Source organism: Zingiber officinale, chromosome 5B (genome assembly GCF_018446385.1).
Source record: "Zingiber officinale cultivar Zhangliang chromosome 5B, Zo_v1.1, whole genome shotgun sequence".
Classification (NCBI taxonomy): Eukaryota; Viridiplantae; Streptophyta; class Magnoliopsida; order Zingiberales; family Zingiberaceae; genus Zingiber; species Zingiber officinale.
This window is the reverse complement of record NC_055995.1, coordinates 53084657-53104369: the sequence shown is the minus strand read 5'-3', so window position 1 is coordinate 53104369 and position 19713 is coordinate 53084657.

The window sequence follows — 19713 nt, the reverse complement described above, 5'->3', positions numbered from 1 at the left end:
AACTGAGTTAGAATATATAACCATAGGAGAATGCGTTGCCCAACTATTATGGATGATGCACACTTTAAAAGACTTTAACTTAAAACTTACAAATGTAAAAGTATTAATTGACAATATTAGCTCAATTAATTTAACAAAAAACCTGTGCATCATTCCAGAACCAAACACATTAAAATTAGACACCACTTTATCAGGGATCATGTCACTAAAGGAGACATTGAATTCAAGTACATTGAGTTCAAATCTAATTTAGCTGACATATTTACCAAACCTCTCCCTGAAAGTGAGTTTAGCAATCTACGTAGAAAATTAGGGATGTGTTTAATAGATTAGGACTCTTAAATTGCAAAAACTATTTTTAAAAATAGTGTCTTCATATTCTAGGATAAAATCTTTATTTTTTTTTTGTAAAATCTTCCATTTCTAGAATTTTAAATCAGTTTTAGCCTTAGACTAGAATAATTCCTTAGAAAGCATGTTCTCTTAGGGCTAGTACTTGATCATCTCACCAACATCCTAGGATTCCTTGTTTGTGATTGCCGAACATAGAAAGGGGTGAGATGCATAGGCAAATTGCCTGGTCTTAAGATGCTTATTTCAGTGTATCGACATAAGTATGGGCGTTAAATACAAAACAGATATTAATCAGGTTAATTTATTTAGTCAAACACTAACTGATTACAGTTAAACTTAACCAGACTAACCAAGTGAAAGCTGCTCTCCTCTAATAGTCAGTAAGTAGCTAACTGATTAGACGGTTTTTGTAATATCAGGTTCAGGGGGAGGATTAATTATTTTTATACTTATTTTTAAATTAATTTTTTAAAAATATCTCTTTTTAAATCAGTTTAACACTAACTAAGTGTTTTAAAATTTTGTTTCGATTTTTCAAACTTAGTTTTAAAAGTTAGATCTCCTTAATTGGATTGTTTTAAACTTAGGTTTGAAAATTGGGTTTATTTCCAAACTCTAAACTTTTCAAATTTAATTTTGAAATTCATACTTTTTAAACTTAGTTTTGAAATTTAGACCTTCCAAATTAGGTTTTAAAAGTTGATTTTGAAAAATAAACTTTATTCGGGTTTGTAACTTAGATTTTTCATTTTGAAAATTATATTCTGCTTAGTTTTAAAAACATATTTTTGGAGATTTATTTTAAAAAATTAAGGTTACAAACTTAGGTTTGAAAACAGATTTTACTTAGTTGGATTTTACAAACTAAGTCTTGAGAAATAAAATCTTATTTAGTTTTGAAAACTTGATTTGAAAATTGGACTTAGCACTAATAATCTCTTTTTGTAAAATCTATATTTGAAATTCATGTTTTCTATTTGCAAAACTTATTTCAAAAATTAAGTTAAAATTACAAAGTTAACTAATTTTAAGTCATCTTTCTAAAGTTAACTATTTTTTAAAACACTTTTTGAAAGATAAAAGATAAAAGATAAAAGATAAAAGATAAAAGCTTAAAACAAAAGTTATCTTTTTTTATGTTTCTAGTTTAAACTCCCTCAAGTTAATTTGACTTGTATTTCTAGACTTCCTTGCATTATAATTTGCTCTACATTTATTTTTGATGAATGCCAAAGGGGGAGGGTTAGGTTGTTTTAAGTTAGTTAAACAACAAAATTTAAAACAAAGCTAACTTAACAACCTTATAAATACTTGTTTTTACTTGCATATGTTTTTCATTAACTTAATCAAGTTGTCATTACATCAAAATGGGAGAGATTATTGGTGCGGTTAGCACTACTGGTCTAACTCAAGTTTGATGAATGACAAAATAGGTTAAGTTAATTTCATTGTTATCTAACACTCTGACTGAGTGTGCAGGAGAAGCCCAGACAGGTCGACGGGCTGACCTGATGTTTGGCACGAAGCCCAGCTAGGTTGACGGGCCGATTGGATAGCTGACACGAAGTTCAAATGGGTCGACGGGCTGAACGGACATTAGGGACGAAGTCCAGCTAGGTCGATGGGTTGACCGGATAGCAGGCACGAAGCCCAAACGGGTCGAAGGGCTGAGCGAACATCTGGCAGGTAAGTGAAGATAAGTCACTAGAGGGGAGTGACTCTGAGGACGCATTCCCGAGAAGGGAACATTAGGCATCGATCCGACTTAGATCAATTTCAGATATATAAGTCGAGATAGTGACTAGATTCCGGTCTCAAGGAGATGGAATCTAATTACTATTCTGCTCATCTATAAATTATGCTAACATTCTATTTTGTAGGATATGATTTATACTTGCCTCAGACTAACATTTTCTTGCAGGAAGGAGAATATAGAAAATAAGGGTCTGGGCGCTCAGATCCCTTCTGGGTGCCCGAAACAGGTCTGGGCGCCCGGAGGCAACTTTTATCCATATCATCGCTTCACCACGTGGAGATCGCTGATTGGATCGTCTATGTCACATTCAGGGCGCCCTGAAGGGATCTGGGCACCTTGAACCTCCTATATAAGGAGGGTGAAGGATGAAGCAAAGGAACAACTCACGATCTACGCTTCTGTGCTCCTGCGACGCTGCGAAGGCTCTCCGACATGTTTTGTTTTTTCTTATTCTCTTATTGTCGGTTTCTTTTCATTTACTAAATAATTCTTGTACTGCATTTGTAAAAACCTTCTGAATTATTAGTGATTTCCCAATGAAAGCACTCAACGAGTGCGAACCTTGGACTAGGAGTCGACAAAGGCTCTGAACCAAGTAAAACGACCTTGTTAGCATTGTGTTTTCATTTTTCCACTGCCTACTCTATGCGCCAATATTTTTAAATCGCTATTCACCCCCCCCCCCCTCTAGAGAAACTCTTCGATCTAACAGGCAATGTACCTAAATCAACATTAAGATACATAAGTAATGAGTGACATCTAGCATGGCATCATTGCTACCCAAGTGACGAGAAAGTCGAGATCCGACCTAACCTGTCTGTGGCTATTGTCTTGTATGACTTGGTCCCTCTATCCATGATATCTAGATTGATCAATGAGGCATAGACCGTGTCATCCTCTTATCAACCTTTGTGTTTTTTGATCTCTAAGTAGACACTTTATCAAATAAGCTCAATATCTCATATTGACTCATTTGAGCATGGTCATGCTTTCTTGTGTCCTACTAATCAAGGGGCCCAAAGATATCACTTTCGTCATATGGAAGGGATAGATCACATCTACATCACTCATATCCCTCCATATAATTCATTGCATACCCAGTGATCGATTTTATTGTCCACTTTATTACAGGTGATGTTTACTGATACCAAAGTACACAACTCCTTATGTAGGGAGCTGTAGTGACTTCAGGTCTAAGGACTATTCATACCAATAGTCACATGAAAATATTTATAACACTCATATAACTATCCATGAAACATTCTCATGGTGGGCCATTCAGTATAGATTCTCTAATATATACCCATGTGTCAACCTGATATCGCATATACATGACTTGTGAGATTAAGTTGTCTGTTGACCTACATGCTAGTCTCAATGCATTACTATTGTCCTTGTATATTAATTTTTGACTAGGATTAGTTAAGAGTAGTGTTATATGTATATCTATAATATCTCACTATCAATTCAACTAATTGATATGCTGTAGATATGAACCTACTACCCAAGGATATATATTATTTAATTGACACTGATCTGAAATAAATATAATAACCAACTTTGTCTTTTATTAATAATGAAATATGATACAAAAATGAGCCCTTTACAATCATCTCATAATTAGTACTAACAGTTCTCATTTGGGTTTGTTGTTTGTTATACCTTTAATGGATGGTCGAGTTTGTTCCTACCTATGTATATTTTGTCTAAACTTAACACCCGCTCGACTTTTAATAGTTGATCAGGCTTGTTCCTTAAACCTATTTTTGGTAATCATGCTGATGTTGTGGGAAGATGTCCCATTGCATCAGCTATCGACATTGGCTTCCAATTGGTGACACGTGTATAACTAACATCATATATGTAGCTTTTTTTACTATACCCACCACTTCACTAGATCATCCAACAGCTTGCAGTTGATCCCGCCTTTTATACTGATAAGATCCGATGGTCTCCCTTAACTAGTCTTTTTGAAGAATTCTTATAAGCATTTTAGAAAAACCCTAAGACTTCGTCATTTTTCCTCCAACTCTTTGCTTCTCTTCTTTCTAACCTTAACGATCCTCTTTTTCAAAGATGACAAAGTATAACAAGTAGTATGCTCAATGTTCTTCCAGTTTTACTGTAAGATACCATAAAATTAAATAATAAATATTATTGGACGAAAAATCTTATTAGATTTTTTCAGAATTTTTAGAATTTTTTTTAGATTTAAACGGAGTCGGTATGATCCATTTTGAGGGGATGAATTCGGAGCTAGTTGGAGGCATGTTTGGAATACCCTTAAAAGGGAGTTGATTAATTTCATTTAATCTACATTACCTAAGTATAAATTCTTTACCTAAGTTTAATTTCCGAACCATTCCCCTTCTTCCCGATTTCTTCCCCCTGTGCGCGAGCTCTCTGCGTCCCGAGCCTCACCAGCGACCGGTGATCTCCCTCTTCCCCACCCGGCATCGCCGATGTGAGCAACCACCAAAGCTTTGAGGGGGAAGCAACTGGCCGATATTTCTTCCTCTCTCATTTTCCCCTCTTCTGCTTCCTCTCACATGCACGGACGACCCGACGGCGACGGCTACCCCGACGATCTCGTCCTCGCCGCGTCACTGGAGGAACGCCGCCGGATCTTGAAGATAATGAGGTTGTTCAGATCATATTTGGTGGAGCGCTTGTCTCCTCTACTGATCCTTGCGCGTGGTCGACAGCGATCGGAGGGATCCGATCTAGGGCACAACAAGATTGGGATCGCAACGCCCCCTAGCCGATTGACCACCTTCAATCCTCCTCTTGGATCCAATCACTGTTGTATGCTATGTATCTCCCCACCAGATGGATTGAATCGGGTGATCAACCTTGGTAAGCTTCATCCGGATTTATATGGATTCAAGGTCTTGCTCTAATTGTTTCAAATTTTTGTTCTTCTTTCTGTTCTGGAATAGAGGAAGCATTGGATTAGTATGTGGTGGACCTTCCCTGTTGCCGACCATTGCCAATTCCACTTCTTGAAGATGTGCAGGCCTCAGGTGAGGTGAGGGTTCTATTGAGGTGAGTAAGGTTCGATTTATTAGGGTTTTCAACATATACACTGCTGTACAATTGTGTTGTGGATTGATTCTTGAAAGAATTGGTGTTGGGTGTTCTTTTGTAGCTTTCCGACGGTGAAATGTTGGGTGGTGAGCAGCTGTATTACTGCCAAACCTCCAGGTAGGTGATTTCTAGTGAGGTATTTATGCTATTCTCATTAGTATGTGATGGGTTGTAGGGTTTGTTATTTTTACTTAGATTTATTAGTGGTGAGTAGATATATCGATTTAACCCATATTGATATTAGAATAGGAATTTTTGGATTGGAAGAGTTATGGGTGAATAAAGATTTGTATCAAATTATATTAGAGACTTTGTGATCTATATGGTTGTTTGGATTGAAGTGAAGGATTGTGGATTTAGTTAAACCAAATTGGATTAAGGAATTAGGTTAATTATTTCGATTAGGATTTTTCCTAATTAGACTGGAGAGTTTTTTAGCTATTTACTATCTATGTAATTAGCTAAATATATTATGTGATCGCAGGCCTTTGTTTCGAGACAAGTGTCTCGACGCGAGATCATTTGGCACGATCGACAGATAAAGGCGGGTATTTCTTCCTTGTCCTCTTTATAGTTTTTTGAAACTTAGTGCATGGTTATTATTGGATGAATTAGGCTGCTTTATCTTATATCATGATCGGTTGCTATTTTTCCTACATGATACTTATGCTTGCCCCTTGTGATGATCTATTTAATTCATATACAGTCTCCACTCTTGATATCTACTCTGTTGTGATTACACGTGTATAGTATGTCTTGTAGGGATTGTCGGGTTGTTGGTATTACCATGCTGATTGGTTATATGATGTGGATTGTACATAGGTGGGTATGTGTTATAGGAGTCATCTTGTTGACCGTGCATTTACATGTGGTGTGTACATACGTATTTGTCATGTACTTTTGGAGGAGTTGTGTTGATTGTATGTTTGGGGTATATACACATGTCTGTTGTGCTTTTACTGGAGGATACATGTTGATTGTACTTATATTTTGTGTACATGTGTCTGGTGGGATTATTGGAGATTTTTGGTTGATTCTACATGTGTAGTGTGTATATATGTTTGGTGGGATACGTGGAGGTATCATGACGATTATGCTCATGTTGGAGGTATTTATTAGGTTTGGGGTTATTGCATGGATGATGATTATATATATATATATATATATATATATATATATATCATGTTCATCATTCATTGCATCTGATGACCATTGTCTCCTTTGTGGTTGAGAGAGTCATCAGTTGGTTTGGGAATAGCGCCGCACACTCGAACACTCATGGGTAGTGGTAGCTGGTGTAACGTCCGCCCTTCCAGGTAGCACTAAGGCCGCCCCTGAGCGACGGACGTCACTAAAACATAGACATCAATTATACTAATGCATATGGATTCATGGCAGCGGAAGACATATATAATTAATTGTTTTTTTTTTCATATCATAACATAAACCATATGCATCTAGTTCTCTTAACATGGCATGTGAAGTCAAACGTACCAACATAACATGAGTAGGATAACATACTTGCTGAACATTATCATAAGCATAGGTCCAACATTGTTCACATGCATAACTTAGATAATTCAAAAACTTAAATAGATCTATCCACCAGCACTGCCACACACATCCTCATTGCCTTTCCTGCTCTGCTCCCCTTAAACAATCCATTCATTGCCTTTATCTGCAGTACAAGGAAAATGTGTAGCTATAAGCCAAAGGCTTAGTGAGATCCTTGCCTACCCATAAATCCGAAAAATCACATAACATAACATAACATAACATGTAGAAACCATAGCATAGCATAACATAGCATGGAGAATCATAACATAGAACATATCTTATCATGTAAAAACCATAACATCTCATAACATAACATGAGGGAAAACAGAACATAATATATCATATCACATAAGGAGCATAACATATCAGAGTATAGCATGTGAGTGTATATCATGATTCATATCACATTCTGTAAGCACATATCATGAAACCTATCATATCATGTAAACATGTATCATAACTCATACCTGTTCATAAGGGTGCATAAACATAATTTCATAAATATGTGCATGTAGATGCAATATGTATATTTTTAAAACATGTATCATGGAATGCACATATGCATCATGCTTCTTTCAAAACATATAGTATACATACTTGAATATCATATCATCATCATGAGAAGGGCCCCGACTTGTACCACATGTAAACATAAATGCGCGCAATCCCTAGGACAGGGTAGCTAGCCCCGAACCTACTAGGGATCTAGGTCCGTTCATAGTCCGTCGACCTAGGGGCGTACTGAGGAGTCCATCCCTTAACGAGGTCCGTTCATAGTCCGTCGACCCCGGGCCGCTTATGGAGCCCACCCTTGGTACAAGCCATACAAAGTAAAATATCATGCATATCATATCTCATCATATCATACATGTCATAATTCTTGTCATATCATGAAGAGAGCTCTTGATCCCCAACTTAAGGGAAGCATCTCTTTACCATAGCATGAAGAGTGCTCTTGATCCCAACTTAAGGGAAGCAACTCTTATTCATAACAAGAAGAGTGCTCTTGGTCCCAACTTAAGGGAAGCAACTCTTTTTCATAACATGAAGAATGCTCTTGGTCCCAACTTAAGGGAAGCAACTCTTTAGGCTTTTCTTCTTACATAAGCCATTCACACATGCATTATATAACATGTTCTTATCATAACATAAAGTATAACATGTTATTTTCTTATCATCAAACTTGGCATATCATCTCATGAACTTAGCATAACATATCATGAACATGGCATATCATATCATGAGTCTAGCATATCATATCATGACCATAGCCTATCATGTCATAAGTCTATCATATCATATCATAAACATGGCACATCTTATCATAAGACATAGAAATGCAACATATCGTAAAGCATATTTTCATCACATCATAAAGCATGAAATCTTAATCTACTTATATATCAAAGGCTACATATCTTGAAAATGCATAAGCATGTTTGGTTAGGTTTAAACTCTTTCCTAACCCAATTAATCCATCTTTGCCGAACAATATCAGTAGGTTTCAACCTCATTTCATTCCATATGAAGCATAGAACTTATCGACATAACATGTAAACTTGATCTAAGCACATACAAGGCATTATACTTCATGAATAAGTATGTTTAAGTTCAAAACTCTAACCTTAACCCATTTATCTCAATTTGGCCGAAACATATCAGTAGGGTTCTTATATCATTTAGTTCCATATGAAGCATAGAACTTATCCACATAACATGTAAACTTGATCTAAGCACATACAAGGCATTATACTTCATGAATAAGCATGTTTGAGTTCAAAACTCTAACCTTAACCCATTTATCTCAATTTGGCCGAAACATATCAGTAGGGTTCTTATATCATTTGGTTCCATATGAAGCATAGAACTTATCCACATAACATGTAAACTTGATCTAAGCACATACAAGGCATTATACTTCATGAATGAGCATGTTTGAGTTCAAAACTCTAACCCTAACCTATTTATTTCAATTTGGCCGAAACATATCAGTAGGGTTTCATATCATTTTATTCCATAAGAAGCATAAGACTTAAACATGTAACATGCACATTTAATCTATGTACCTATAGAGCATTGTACAAGTACCTACAAGGCACTATATTTCATGAATAAGCCTATTTGAGTTCAAAACTCTAACCCTAACCCATTTATTTTCATTTGGGCGAAACATATCAGTAGGGTTTCATATCATTTTTTTCCATAAGAAGCATAAGACTTAAACATGTAACATGCACATTTAATCTAAGTACCTATAGAGCATTGTACAAGTACCTACAAGGCACTATACTTCATGAATAAGCCTATTTGAGTTCAAAACTCTAACCCTAACCCATTTATTTTCATTTGGCTGAAACATATCAGTAGGGTTTCATATCATTTTATTCCATAAGGAGCATAAAACTTAAACATATAACAAGCCCATTTAATCTAAGTGCATACAAGGTATTGTACTTCATGATCTAAGCATATTTGAGTTCAAAACTTTAACCCTAACCCATTTATTTCAATTTAGCCAAACATATCAGTAGGGTTTCATACCATTTTATTCCATAAGAAGAATAAAAACCTTGGTTATAAACATGTAAAAATTCATACATCTCAAAGAGGTACAACTAGTATGGTTTCTATCTAAAATTCTTGACCTAAGGCCTTATAATCAATTTTGGCCGAACCATATAGATAGGTATCTCTTTTTTTTTCACAACATGAAGAATGAAGACTTAACTAACAACATGTGAAATTCATATATCATAGAGTAGAAAAATTAAGCATGTGATCAAAGAAAACTTGTTCTAGGTCCTCTCTTCCATCCTTGGCAGAAACATGCAATAAGGCTCTAAATATCTCTTTTTTCTTTTTCTACAACATGAAGCATCTCTTGTCACTTGTTAACCCTAAGTGACTACCTATTCTTTATCTTGACCACATTCTTGCAAGAAAATTTTTAGAGTTTCAAAAAACATTTTAAACCAAAGCTACTTGTACTGCAGTGAGGGGATCCTCACATCCTTGCGCTTGTTTTCCTTAGAGATTTAACCTTTGTTGTGGATCCTTCCTGGAGAGGGGAAGCTTCCTTGCTCCTTGGTCTCGGCAAGAAGAGGAAATGGTGAAGAAGAGGTCACGGTGGAGGAGGAGGGAGTAGGAAGGTGAATGAGGAAAAATGCCAACTCATTTTAATTTCCTCCTTTTATTCATCATGAGAGGAGGAAGGAAAAATATATTTTTCTTCCTCCTTTCTTTTACTCTCTTCATAATTAAGAGAAAAGTCTAGATACATCCCTTCTTGGTGAGTAAGAAAAGAATATTCTAGAGCATCTCTTCATTAGAGAGGAAGAACACAACTCTCACTTCTCCTTCTAAGAGAAGAGCCTTTTCTTCTTACATTTAATTATGGTTTCCCTCTCTTTTCTAACAATAATTTCTCTTGGTCTAGTGGTTATCTTATTCAGCCATCTAATGAGAGATCTAGAGTTCAAGTCCTAGACTTTATATATTTTTATTTCTATTTTATTTGTTTAAGTGTTCGGCTAGGAGCAAAATTTAACTAAAGCATATATATTTTTTTTCTTTATTCATGATAACATATTCTAGAATTTTTCTAAGGACCCTATGGGTGTTACATTCTCCCATACCTCATAAAAGTTCATCCTCGAACTTAAACAAAGTTGCGGTAACTCAGAACTTCCTACTGAGCGCATCTGCTACCTTGTTTGCTTTTCCCGGATGATAGAAGATCTCGCAGTCATAATCCTTGACTAGCTCGAGCTATCTCCATTATCACATGTTTAGGTCTTTCTGTGTAAAGAAATATTTCAGACTCTGGTGATCTGTATAAATTTTACACTGGGCCCCATATAGATAATGCCTCCATATCTTGAGAGCAAAGACTACAACGGCTAGCTCTAAGTCATGTGTGGGATAATTCTTTTCATGCTCCTTGAGTTGTCGAGAGGCATACGCAATGACTTTTCCATTCTGCATAAGTACAGCTCCGAGTCCCAATCTGGAAGCATTGCTGTACATATCGAATCCCCCGTTACTTTCTGGAAGAGTGAGAATTGGAGCACTAGTCAATTTTCTCTTCAACTCCGCGAAGCTTCTCTCACAATCCTCCGTCCATTCGTACCTCTTGTTCTTCTTGGTGAGGGCCGTCATAGGGGCTGCAATTCTGGAAAAACCCTCTACGAATTTTCGATAATAGCCGGCTAGTCCGTGGAAACTTCGGATTTCACTGGCATTCTTTGGTCTGTTCCAGTTACTCACGGCTTCTATCTTGCTTGGGTCTACAATAATTCCGTCCTTAGAGATCACGTGACCCAAAAACGACACCTGGTCAAGCCAAAATTCGCACTTTGAGAATTTGGCATTCAATTGTCTCTCTCGGAGAATTTGTAATGTTATGCTCAGGTGCTCAGCGTGCTCTTCCTGGGTCTTCGAGTAGATAAGAATATCATTGATGAAGACTATCACAAATTTATCGAGATATTCCGAGAACACTCGATTCATCAATTCCATGAATAGGGCAGGAGCATTTGTAACTCCGAAGGGCATTACTACGAATTCATAATGTCCGTATCTCATTCGGAAGGCCGTCTTTGGTATATCATATTGTTTCACTTTCACTTGATGATAGCCAGATCTCAAATCAATCTTGGAGAAGATGGTGGCACCTTTCAATTGGTCAAATAAGTCATCAATCCGAGGTAAAGGGTACCTGTTCTTGATTGTTGCCTTATTCAGCGCTCGGTAATCTATGCACATTCACATAGATCCATCCCTTTTCTTCACAAATAGTACGGGAGCTCCCCATGGAGAGTGGCTAGGGCGAATAAGTCCCTTGTCAAGTAACTCCCGTAACTGTTCCTGTAGCTCTTTCAATTCAGCTGGCGCCATACGGTAGGGTGCCTTAGAGATCGGTTTAGTACCAGGAATCAATTCAATCTCAAATTCAATTTCTCTGTCAGGTGTTAACCCTGGCAGTTCATCGGGGAAAACATCTGGAAAGTTGCATACAACTCTGACATTCTCTAGCTTCTGATCCTCTGCTCTACTTGCATCGACCACATGTGCTAGAAACCCCGTGCATCCATTGCCCAACAGCTTCCGTGCTTCTAGAGCTGATAGGAATTTCTCAGTCTCTCCCCTTGGCATTCCGCTAAATTCAAATATCAATTCTGCCTCGGGTCGGAAGACCACCTTTCTTTTACGGCACTCAATCGAAGCTCCGTATTTGCTCAAAAAATCCATGCCCAATATTATATCATAATCCTGCATATCCAGCACTATCAGATCACAGTATAGTTCCCTGTCTGCGATTCGGATAGGTGCGGCTCGCAGCATATGAGTGGATGGCATTACTTTTCCTGAAGGTAGGGTCGTTAAAAATTTGCCATCTAAGGCTTGCGGTGGCATATCTATCTTACTTGTGAAGGGTGTAGAGATAAACGAGTGTGTTGCCCCAGTGTCAAATAATACAGTAGCATACTGACTGAAAATGAGTATCTGACCTGTGACAACAGTCAAAGCGTTCGCCACATCTTCTCTAGTGAGGGAGTGGATCCTGGCATTCGTCATAGCTGGCGGGGCTTCCAGTCTCCCTTGGCCAATCTCAGGGCCTTCTAGTGCAGCTTGCATTAGATGTAGCTGTGAGGGGGCACCTTTGTTCTGGATATTCTGCTGCTGAGGTGTCTGCATCTGAGTAGGACAATTTCTGGCTAAGTGTCCTTCCAATCCGCAGTTGTAGCACTTATTCGTGCCCACACGGCATTTTCCCGGATGCTTCTTTCCGCAGGTGGTGCACTGAGGAAACATAGGTTGCTTGTTCGGTGAACCACCCTGAGAACTGTTCCATTGTTTTCTTTTACCGTTGGAGTTTCCCTTCCAGTTGGTTCCGATATGTTGAGGTTTCTGAGCATGACTCTTACCCTCATTCATCGCCTTCTGATAGTGTTCAGTGATCAGAGCACTGCTAATTAATTCCTCGGTGGTCTGTGGTCTATTAACGCCGCCGACCACATTTAGGGCTATTTCGGGTCTGAGCATCTTCAGCATAAGTCTGACCCTTTCTCTTTCTGTACTGACCAGCTCTGGACGTAGGCATGCTAATCGGTTAAATTTCTTCACGGCCTCATTCACTGATAGGTCACCTTGCCGGAACTCGGTGAACTCGTCGTAGTGTTTATTGGTCACCCGTATATGGAAGAACTCTTCAAGGAATTCAGTCTCGAAGTCTATCCATCTCATCTGATTCACCTGTCTCCTTGCTTTGACTCGGTCCCACCACATTCCGGCATCGCCTGTAAGGCAAAACGATGCACACTTAACCTTCTCGTGTTCGGGCCAATCTAAAAGCTCCACGATGCTTTCCACAGTCTTAAGCCACGCCTGAGCATCCCATGGCTCACAGTTTCCAGAGAAGGCTTCTGGCTTCAGCCTCTGCCACTGAATCAGGTATGCCTCTTGTCGGACCACTGGAATAGGAACTACCGGTGGTACCGGTGCCGGAGGTACTGGTTCAGCCGCAGGTATAATAGGTATCGCATTCGGGTTCCCTGGTGGGGTAACAGGATCCCCTTGCTGATTCATCAATGCAGTGATCGTTTGTTGCTGTTCCGTGACCTGACGCTGGAGCTCGGTAATCACATGCATCAGATCGGGTGGAGGTACCATCTCATCTACTCGGGTATTTCGTGTTCTAACCATGCTTTATCTTCATAAATCACAATAGACTAATATAAGTTATCGTTATTCATGACCAGGCTACCCTAAGGTTGTTATTGTTCCTAATCTACCATCATATATATCTAAGCTAAAAATGTGATAACTAAATAAATAAGATAATAAGCATGCATATTATCAAACATCATAAAGAAATAGATCAAGCATAAATATCACATCAAAATAAAATTAAAGCATAAAATTCTTACTTGGAGCGGCAGGATAAAGGGTTGATGTGTGTGTAGTGGAAGGTAGACCTGCTCTGATACCAAACTGTAACGCCCGCCCTTCCAGGTAGCACTAAGGCCACCCCTGAGGGACGGACGTCACTAAAACATAGACATCAATTATACTAATGCATATGGATTCATGGCAGCGGAAGACATATATAATTAATTGTTTTTTTTTTCATATCATAACATATACCATATGCATCTAGTTCTCTTAACATGGCATGTGAAGTCAAATGTACCAACATAACATGAGTAGGATAACATACTAGCTGAACATTATCATAAGCATAGGTCCAACATTGTTCACATGCATAACTTAGATAATTCAAAAACTTAAATAGATCTATCCACCAGCACTTCCACACACATCCTCATTGCCTTTCCTGCTCTGCTCCCCTTAAACAATCCATTCCTTGCCTTTATCTGCAGTACAGGGAAAACGTGTAGCTATAAGCCAAAGGCTTAGTGAGATCCTTGCCTACCCATAAATCCGAAAAAACACATAACATAACATAACATAACATAACATAACATGTAGAAACCATAGCATAGCATAACATAGCATGGAGAATCATAACATAGAACATATCTTATCATGTAAAAATCATAACATCTCATAACATAACATGAGGGAAAACAGAACATAATATATCATATCACATAAGGAGCATAACATATCAGAGTATAGCATGTGAGTGTATATCATGATTCATATCACATTCTGTAAGCACATATCATGAAGCCTATCATATCATGTAAACATGTATCATAACTCATACCTGTTCATAAGGGTGCAAAAACATAATTTCATAAATATGTGCATGTAGATGCAATATGTATATTTTTAAAACATGTATCATGGAATGCACATATGCATCATGCTTCTTTCAAAACATATAGTATACATACTTGAATATCATATCATCATCATGAGAAGGGCCCCGGCTTGTACCACATGTAAACATAAATGCGCGCAATCCCTAGGACAGGGTAGCTAGCCCCGAACCTACGAGGGATCTAGGTCCGTTCATAGTCCGTCGACCTAGGGGCGTACTGAGGAGTCCATCCCTTAACGAGGTCCGTTCATAGTCAGTCGACCCCGGGGCGCTTATGGAGCCCACCCTTGGTACAAGCCATACAAAGTAAAATATCATGCATATCATATCTCATCATATCATACATGTCATAATTCTTGTCATATCATGAAGAGAGCTCTTGATCCCCAACTTAAGGGAAGCATCTCTTTACCATAGCATGAAGAGTGCTCTTGATCCCAACTTAAGGGAAGCAACTCTTATTCATAACAAGAAGAGTGCTCTTGGTCCCAACTTAAGGGAAGCAACTCTTTATCATAACATGAAGAATGCTCTTGGTCCCAACTTAAGGGAAGCAACTCTTTAGGCTTTTCTTCTTACATAAGCCATTCACACATGCATTATATAACATGTTCTTATCATAACATAAAGTATAACATGTTATTTTCTTATCATCAAACTTGGCATATCATCTCATGAACTTAGAATAACATATCATGAACATGGCATATCATATCATGAGTCTAGCATATCATATCATGACCATAGCCTATCATGTCATAAGTCTATCATATCATATCATAAACATGGAACATCTTATCATAAGACATAGAAATGCAACATATCGTAAAGCATATTTTAATCACATCATAAAGCATGAAAGCTTAATCTACTTATATATCAAAGGCTACATATCATGAAAATGCATAAGCATGTTTGGTTAGGTTTAAACTCTTTCCTAACCCAATTAATCCATCTTGGCCGAACCATATCTGTAGGTTTCAACCTCATTTCATTCCATATGAAGCATAGAACTTATCCACATAACATGTAAACTTGATCTAAGCACATACAAGGCATTATACTTCATGAATAAGAATGTTTGAGTTCAAAACTCTAACCTTAACCCATTTATCTCAATTTGGCCAAAACATATCAGTAGGGTTCTTATATCATTTGGTTCCATATGAAGCATAGAACTTATCCACATAACATGTAAACTTGATCTAAGCACATACAAGGCATTATACTTCATGAATAAGCATGTTTGAGTTCAAAACTCTAACCTTAACCCATTTATCTCAATTTGGCCGAAACATATCAGTAGGGTTCTTATATCATTTGGTTCCATATGAAGCATAGAACTTATCCACATAACATGTAAACTTGATCTAAGCACATACAAGGCATTATACTTCATGAATGAGCATGTTTGAGTTCAAAACTCTAACCCTAACCCATTTATTTCAATTTGGCCGAAACATATCAGTAGGGTTTCATATCATTTTATTCCATAAGAAGCATAAGACTTAAACATGTAACATGCACATTTAATCTAAGTACCTATAGAGCATTGTACAAGTACCTACAAGGCACTATACTTCATGAATAAGCCTATTTGAGTTCAAAACACTAACCCTAACCCATTTATTTTCATTTGGCTGAAACATATCAGTAGGGTTTCATATCATTTTATTCCATAAGAAGCATAAGACTTAAACATGTAACATGCACATTTAATCTAAGTACCTATAGAGCATTGTACAAGTACCTACAAGGCACTATACTTCATGAATAAGCCTATTTGAGTTCAAAACTCTAACCCTAACCCATTTATTTTCATTTGGCCGAAACATATCAGTAGGGTTTCATATCATTTTATTCCATAAGGAGCATAAAGCTTAAAAATATTACAAGCCCATTTAATCTAAGTGCATACAAGGTATTGTACTTCATGATCTAAGCATATTTGAGTTCAAAACATTAACCCTAACCCATTTATTTTAATTTGGCCAAACATATCAATAGGGTTTCATACCATTTTATTCCATAAGAAGCATAAAAACCTTGGTTATAAACATGTAAAAATTCATACATCAAAAAGAGGTACAACTTGTATGGTTTCTATCTAAAATTCTTGACCTAAGGCCTTATAATCAATTTTGGCCGAACCATATAGATAGGTATCTCTTTTTTTTTCACAACATGAAGAATGAAGACTTAACTAACAACTTGTGAAATTCATATATCATAGAGTAGAAAAATTAAGCATGTGATCAAAGAAAACTTGTTCTAGGTCCTCTCTTCCATCCTTGGCCGAAACATGCAATAAGGCTCTAAATTTCTCTTTTTTCTTTTTCTACAACATGAAGCATCTCTTGTCACTTGTTAACCCTAAGTGACTACCTATTCTTTATCTTGACCACATTCTTGCAAGAAAATTTTTAGAGTTTAGAAAAACATTTTAAACCGAAGCTACTTGTACTGCAGTGAGGGGATACTCACATCCTTGCGCTTGTTTTCCGTAGAGATTTAACCTTTGTTGTGGATCCTTCCTAGAGAGGGGAAGCTTCCTTGCTCCTTGGTCTCGGCAAGAAGAGGAAATGGTGAAGAAGAGGTCACGGTGGAGGAGGAGGGAGTAGGAAGGTGAATGAGGAAAAATGCCAACTCATTTTAATTTCCTCCTTTTATTCATCATGAGAGGAGGAAGGAAAAATATATTTTTCTTCCTCCTTTCTTTTACTCTCTTCATAATTAAGAGAAAAGTCTAGATACATCCCTTCTTGGTGAGTAAGAAAAGAATATTCTAGAGCATCTCTTCATTAGAGAGGAAGAAGACAACTCTCACTTCTCCTTCTAAGAGAAGAGCCTTTTCTTCTTACATTTAATTATGGTTTCCCTCTCTTTTCTAACAATAATTTCTCTTGGTCTAGTGGTTATCTTATTCAGGCATCTAATGAGAGATCTAGAGTTCAAGTCCTAGACCTTATATATTTTTATTTCTATTTTATTTGTTTAAGTGTTCGGCTAGGAGCAAAATTTAACTAAAGCATATATATATTTTTTCTTTATTCATGATAAAATATTCTAGAATTTTGCTAAGGACCCTATGGGTGTTACAGCTGGAGTAGTTGTCGCTAGTCCTGTCGTGCCACCCGTGTTGGTGCAACATCTCTCAGGTCAAGGTTGACCTGGTTGACCAAGCTTGAGTCTTGGTTTGAGTTTCGATGTTTGACAATACAAGGTTGATTGAAGAAGAGTCAAGTAGGTCAAGGATTGACCGGATACTTGACTGGGAAGTCCTAATTGGGATGTTAGGCAAAGTGAAAGTCCTGGTGAGTGAAGCCAGGCAGCGGAGAAATCCTAGTGAGTGAAGCTAGGTGAAAGTCCTGGTGAGTGAAGTCAGGCAGAAGAGAAGTCCTGGTGAGTGAAGCCAGGCAGAAAAGAAGTCCTAGTGAATGAAGCTAGGCAGATTGGAAGTCCTGGTGAGTGAAGCTAGGCACGGGGAAATCCAGATGGGTCAAGGTTGACCAGACATCTGGTGAAAGTCCAAGTATGTCAAAGGAGTGACCGGATACTTGGCAGGATGAAGAAAAGTCCAAGTGGGTCAAAGGGATTGACCGAACACTTGGTGGGGAGTCCTGGCAGGTCAAGGGAGTGACCAGATGCTAGGCATGATTTACCAACAGGTCAAGGGTGACCGGATGTTGGTTTGAGAGGCTTGGGACTTGGTTTTGGGCAAAAACCAAGAGTTGGATCGATCCAGGCATTTCCCAACGAATAGAAAGCCTCTAGATCGATCAGTGGATTGATCCATGCCTTTCCCAGCGAACAGAGAGCCTCTGGATCGATCAGTGGATCGATCCAGGGGTCCCAATCGATCAGTGGATCGATTGGGACGCTGCTGCTTCGCGCGATAAGCGCTGGATCAAACCGTGGATCGATCCAGGTATTTTTCAAGAGCACAGAGGCGCTCTGGATCGATCCGTGGATCGATCCAAAGCCTCCCCGATCGATTGGGAGCAATCCAATTGATCGGGATCAGCCCGTTGGCGTCGATTTAAGCCGCAGGCGTTCATTTCCTTCGGCATCGCTTCCACGACAAATTTCATATCTTCACCAGCTCCTCCACAACTCTCTCAACAAGATCAGATCGCCAGTTCTTGAAGGATCTTGGAAGCTTTCCAAGTCAAAAGGCGGATCAAAGGCAAGCAGAAAAGTTAGGGTTAGGGTTTTCTACGCTTATTGTAAGCTTGTGCTTGTATTCTTGTATCCCTTCCCTTTCTTTTGTACTGAGAGTCTTGTAGGGCTTCTCCGCCTTCGGTAGTTACCGAAAAGGAGGTTTTTATTAGTGGAGGGTGCGTGAGTAGGTGTGGATCCTTGGACTAGTCACCTCTTGTGAGGTGGATACCAAGTAAACCAACCTTGTTAGCATTGTGTGGTTTGTTTCTTATATTTCCGCTGCACATCTTTGAAGAAACAAGCAACGACGAGCATCTAGCACGCGACGAGCTATTCACCCCCCCCCCCTCTAGCTAGTTTTCGGTCCCAACAACCCGGTCACGAGGTTTTGTGAGATCCGGCGTTGTGAGCAGTCAGGGACCCTGATGCTATGTAGCTAGATAGCTACTAGTGGACTGTCCGCCTCGACCACTATATAGTGGGCTGGAGGGTAGTACAGTCGTCATAGACCCAAGCCTCTCCGCCATACAGGGGTCGTGGTATCTGGAGAGGTGGCGGGGGTGACCATGGAGCATGCATGCACTTTTGCATATGATGCACGGTGCATCTGAGGGGATATATTTGCATACATTCCTAGTAGATACTAGTTGCATGTGATTGTGATATGTTGCACTTGTTTGAGATATGATTGTTACATATGGTTGTCATGCTGCATACATGTCATTTATTTTACATGTATATGTAGTCGTATTTATATTGCACAGGTGTCACGGGTATATCTGTTGCAGATCCGGTGAGTTTACTAATCATTATACCATGTGTCGATTCCAGATTGGGTATGTATCTGTCATTATGTTAGTTGTGGTTTATACAGTTTATATGTTAGGTTATTATGTCAGATATGTTTAGGTGCATTGATTATGATAGTATGATCATGTTCTTTATTCCCTACTGAGACTGTATACTTGTGATCTCCATGTTTATTTATGGACCATGCACTATCTTGTCT